This window comes from Panthera onca, chromosome B3 (genome assembly GCF_046562875.1).
Source record: "Panthera onca isolate mPanOnc1 chromosome B3, mPanOnc1 haplotype 2, whole genome shotgun sequence".
Lineage (NCBI taxonomy): Eukaryota > Metazoa > Chordata > Mammalia > Carnivora > Felidae > Panthera > Panthera onca.
In genome coordinates this window covers 72,546,438-72,552,437 of record NC_138344.1, presented here as the reverse complement: position 1 = coordinate 72,552,437, position 6,000 = coordinate 72,546,438, and the positions used below count along the sequence as shown (strand labels likewise).

General features: G+C 40.4%; 1 pseudogene; it reads right to left on the bottom strand.

The window, feature by feature from the left end:
* Nucleotides 1-1,473: 1,473 nt before the first annotated feature.
* Nucleotides 1,474-1,983, bottom strand: LOC132669395 (T cell receptor alpha variable 9-2 pseudogene; annotated as a pseudogene).
* Nucleotides 1,984-6,000: the final 4,017 nt, after the last annotated feature.

Sequence of the window (6,000 nt, the reverse complement as noted above, 5' to 3'; positions counted from 1 at the left end):
TTTTGAAAGAGAGAGCATGAGCAGGGGAGGGGGAGAGAGAGAGTCTCAAGCAGGCTTTGCAGGGTCAGTGCAGAGCCCCATGCAGGACCTGAACTCATGAACCATGAGATCATGACCTGAGTCAAAATCAGGAGTCGGACACTTAACTGACTGAGCCACCCAGGTGCCCGGAGTATGTTCCTTTATTGAACAATGTTTTCTTTTCCCTGAAGTGAATAATTAATTATGATATTTTTCTATTTTAATTGTTTTGGCTTCCTTTTTGAGGTGCTCTTCCTCAGTTCATAATGACTAACTTCCATTCATCTGCAGGGTTTGAGAAGCGATCCTTGCTTGCTAGATAGGCTCAGGTAAAGAACGTGGGCTGCCCACTACTTACATATTTTCTATTCAGTCCTCCTAGTATCCTCCAAACTTCCCCCAAACACACACACACACACACACACACACACACACACACACACACACACGACACTATCTCAACTACTAAAATACAATAGGTGCTTCTTTTTCCTAACCCTCTGCTGAGGGAACAGCACACACTAAGTCGTTTCACCACTCTGCCTCCTCGGTTTCTTCTTTATTCGGCCAGCTGAGCGAGTTCGTACAGCTCCATATGTTGCTCACCCTTGAAAATTTTTCTGACATTACTATCTGCTGTCATCTGCTTTTTCCGTTCTCTTTGGGGGTTCATATATTTCACAATCTCTTTACTCTCTTTTTAATAGGGCTTCAAAGGGTACAGAGAGGAATATGTATGCTGCATCTTTCATTGGCCCTACAAAACGACCCCTCACTCAAGGCCTTCTTGTTAGAGAGACAACGGATCTGCGTATTGGCCAAGAATAAAAGGAAGGACACAGGTCATGATTTAGGTGCATCATTTCCTCAATTATGTGTCTGCCCCCTCCCTTCATTTTGAATATCAGCCTGTGTCTACCATCTGTCTTACTAGAAAAGAAACCAGGACAAAAGTCCTTTGTCTCTTTTTTCATTGCTCACTTACATATGTTCCCCTCCTTTCTTCCCTCCCCTTCTTTCTCTATTCAAACCTGGTTTTGGGCTGCAGCTCTCCCATCACCTCTCCTGCCCATCCTCTGTCAGGAAGACTTGGGACAGACACCACCTTCTCGGGCACACCCTGGCTCTCTCAGTGTGTCATTGGACACAGCAATACCCACCAAGGGGGCCTCAGCAACTTGTGGGGCTGGACTTTCACTGCAGGGTGAGCAAGACACCACTTCAATGTTAGTGGTTTCACCTTGAAATTACTTAGGTCCTGGCTTAGGAACTATTGCATTTATATTGCACTAATGAACAGCTGGGTTTGGGGAATGTTCCTTCTGGTTCCCATGCTCTAGCCATTTGTACGACTTTTATATCAAGCAGACACTAAGGGGCAAACCACCATACGCTGTGCTGGAACCAGAGAGGATCAGTCAGAGACGCTGAGCATCTGGGCTCCTGTTCTGCTCAGAGTTTGTGCTCAGCTCCCCCTGCAGTCCCTGTCACTGTGTCACTCAGGGCACAGTAGTACACAGCCGAATCTGACGCTTGCACTGAGGACTTCTCCAAGTGGAAGGATTTGGATTTGCTGTCATAGGTGGCTTCAAAACCTTTGTGACTTCCCATCTCCTTGTCCCTCAAGGCTTTCAGGAGGAGCTGTGGACTTTCTCTGGGATATTGGACATACCAGAACAGAGTGGGGGTCCATGTTGTTGAATAAGTACAGTTTATAGTCAAGGACTTCCTTTCAGGAATGGTCACTGGGCCTTGCATCTGGGTCACTGAGTCTCCATCTCCATGGGTTCGTCCTGGGGAAAAAGAAAAGAGACCTGTGTCATCTTGGGCATAAATCTCCTGTATAAAATTATAGTTATAGGTTTTTCTGTCACAATAGATGAAACAATCCAAATACTAAGAGGCATTTTACTTACCAAGCATCAAGAGTACCACAGTCACGAAGCCTGGAGAAGAGTTCATCTCTAGAGTGTCACCTAGATAATATGTGCTTCATTCTCAGCAGGAAGAAGCATTGGAGAGACAGAGCAATGATCAGTGGAAGCCCACATTTCTCAGGAAAGGTGTTTGTGTTAGGAAGCTGCACCCCCTGCTGGATGGGGACTGAAACAGGATGCATGGTGGCCAGGGTCCTCCCAGAGTCAGCAAGATGTCTTTGTCCCTGACTTTATGAGGCACATGGCAGTCTTCAGGTGGCACTTGGAAATCTGAACAGCAGCAATCCTGACCTCCCAGGTCTACTTTCTTCTTAGGACACTACCTGATGTGGAAGTTCTTTAACAGAACATCCCAGAGTGTTTCTGTAGCTGAGAGGATAACAGTCTCTAAAGCATTAAATACAGTACTTTATGTTTTCACGTATCCATTGTGAGCCAGTGTAAAATCTACTGACTCCCAGAAAATAGTTGGGGTTGAATACAGAGAAAGTAATAAGAAGTGAAGTTACTGAGTTATTATGTGTTTTTCAGCAATGTACCCCAATATTTAGAACACTGTTCTTTTTTAAGCACTTACTGAATATTTCTTAAACAAAAATAATTAACATGTGGAGTTTAATTAAAACACAGTGTTTACTTGGTCCTAAAATATTACCAATGTAAAATACTATCTTTTCAATAAAAGCCTTTCAAAAGAAAAGTCACACTATTTTATAGTCAAATATTTTAGTAGTCAAATATAATTGATTTTCTAAATCATTAAAAAGTGAAAAATATGAGTTCTACACAGAAGAAACATCATAAATGAAGTTGTTGAATCCCTACAGAATGCTCTGAGGTTCTTATCTTATTCCCTCACTGTTTTGTTGACTCTTATATGTGTAAGGTGACTCTTTTATGTGAATTAGGCAACAAATACTAATGCTATACTCTTAAGAGGGTTTAACCTGAAGGATGCTTTTCTATTATTATTTTAGAGAGAGTGTGTGAGTGGGGGAGAGGGGCAGAAGTAGAGAAAGAGAATCTTAAGCAGACTCTGATATGGGACTCGATTCCACAACCCTGGGATCACAACCTGAACTGAAATCAAGAGTCAGACGCTCAACCAACTGAGCCATGCAGGTGCCCCAAGGATGGTTTCTAATACCATCTATTTGTCACATTTTGTTGCCAAGCTTTAATCAAATATTTTTTCCCCACAAGGTAAGGAATCAGGATTATCAGGATAAAGTTTTGTAGATGGACACATCTGTAACTCTGTAAACTTTTATCTCTAGACACATAGACGGAAGCTTAGCTCAGGCTGTTCTCTGGAGCCCACTCTCCACGGATTCACATCAAGGAGCTTCATGAGTCCAGAGACTACATGGGAATGTTTTCCCAGATGCAGAGGGAAGTAAGAAATTCAGGCCTGGATACTTTTTGTGTTCACACATCCCTTTTCTTCTCCTCCACCTTCCAAATCACATTGTCAGAACCTGCCTCAAAACTCTGCTAGAAGGGGTTCAGGACAAGCAGCATTAATTCCTCTATTCAGATATAGAGGAAGATTGCCAGATAGGTCGGGATGATGCTGGCTTCAAAATAAGCAGTATACCACATGGATTCAGAAAGCCATCATCCATAACTTTTTTAAAAACCATAGTTTTAGGCCAATGAAAACCTACAGGAGAAATATTTTGTATTTGGGGTCACACAAGAAGACTTGCACAACATGGAGGGAAGATACATAGTAAATTTGCATCTTTATGGCTTTATTAAGGTGTAGTTTTCATAAAAATAAACTGTACAAATTTAAAGTAAACAATTCTATAAGATTTGGTAAACATATGTATTTGTGAAGCCATGACCACAATCGAGGTAATGAACATATGCATCACCTCAAAAGTTGCCTCATGAACCTTTGTAATCCTTCTTTCAACCCTCTCCCTCCTGCCTCCAGGCAACACTTCTGTCATGAATTAGTTGGCATATTTTATAATTTTGTATGATGGAATCACATGTACTCTTTTGTCTGGCTTCTTCTCAGCATAATTATCTTGAGATTCTCCCATGGTTATAATTATCAAGAGTTTGTTGCTTTTTGTTGCTGTGTAGTATCCCATCATAAGCCTATAAAACAATTTGTCTATTCACCTGCTGATGACCATAAGATTAGCCCCAGTGGGGCTATTACAAATAAAGTGCTATGAACATTTGTGTAAAAGAATTTTTTTTAATTTTATATTTTATTTTTTAAAATTTACATCCAAATTGGTTAGCATATAGTGCAACAATGATTTCAGGAGGAAATCTGAACCATTTAGCCCATCCCCCCTCCCACAACCCCTTCAGTAACCTTCAGTTTGTTCTCCATATTTATGAGTCACTTCTGTTTGTCCCCCTCCCTGTTTTTATATTATTTTTGTTTCCCTTCCCTTATGTTCATCTGTTTTGTCTCTTAAAGTCCTCATATGAGGGAAGTCATATGATTTTTGTCTTTCTCTGACTGACTAATTTTACTTAGCATAATACCCTCCAGTTCCATTCATGTAGTTGCAAATGGCAAGATTTCATTCATTTGATTGCCAAGTAGTACTCCATTGTATATATATACCACATCTTCTTTAGCCATTCCTCTATTGATGGACATTTGGGCTCTTTCCATACTTTGGCTTTTGTTGATAGTGCGGCTATAAACAAGGGAGTGTCCCTTTGAAACAGCACACTTGTATCCCTTGGATAAATGCCTAGTAGTGCAATTGCTGAGTCATAAAAAACTGAGTCATAGTCATAAAAAAAAAACCTATTTTTAGTTTTTTGATGAACCTCCATACTGTTTTCCAGAGTGGCTGCACCAGCTTGCATTCCCACCAACAATGCAAAAGAGATCCTCTTTCTCCATATCCTTGCCAACATCTGTTGTTGTCTGAGCTGTTAATGTTAGCCATTCTGACAGGTGTAAAGTGGCATCTTATTGTGGTTTTGATTTGTATTTCCCTGATGATGAGTGATGTGGAGCACTTTTTCATGTGTCAGTTGGCCATCTGGATGTCTTCTTTGGAGAAGTATCTATTCATGTCTTTTGCCAATTTCTTCACTAGATTCTTTGTTTTTTGGGTGTTGAGTTTGATAAGTTCTTTATAGATTTTGGATACCAACCCTTTATTGGATATGTCATTTGCAAATGTCTTCTCCCATTCTGTTGGTTGCCTTTTAGTTTTGCTGATTGTTTCCTTCACTGTGCAGAAGCTTTTTATTTTGATGAGGTCCCAGTAGTTCATTTTTGCTTTTGTTTCCCTTGCCTCCGGAGGCGTGTTGAGTAACAACTTGCTGTGGCCAAGGTCAAAGAGGTTTTTGCCTGCTTTCTCCTTGAGGATTTTGATGGCTTCCTGTCTTACATTGAGGTCTTTCATCCATTTTGAGTTTATTTTTGTGTCTGGTGTAAGAAAGTGGTCAAGGTTCATTCTTCTGCATGTCGCTGTCCAGTTTTCCCACACCATGCTGAAGAGACTGTCTTTATTCCATTGGATATTCTTTCCTGCTTTGTCAAAGATTGGTTGGCCATATGTTTGCAGGTCGATTTCTGGGTTTTCTATTCTGTTCCATTGATCTGAGTGTCTGTTCTTGTGCCTGTACCATACTGTCTTGATGATTACACCTTTGTAGTATAGCTTGAATTCTGGGATTGTGATGCCTCCTGCTTTGGTTTTCTTTCTCAAGATTGCTTTGGCTATTTGGGATCTTTTCTGGTTCCATGCAAATTTTAGGATTATTTGTTCTAACTCTGTGAAGAATGCTGGTGTTATTTTGATAGGAATTGCATTGAATATGTAGATTGCTTTGGGTAGTATCGACATTTTAACAATATTTGTTCTTCCTATCCAGGAGCATGGAATCTTTTTCCATTTCTTTGTGTCTTCTTGAATTTCTTTCATAAGCTTTCTATAGTTTTCAGTGTATAGATATCTCACCTCTTTGGTTAGATTTATTCCTAGCTATTTTATGGTTGTTTGTACAACTGTAAATGGGATCGATTCCTTGATTTCTCTTTCTGTTGCTT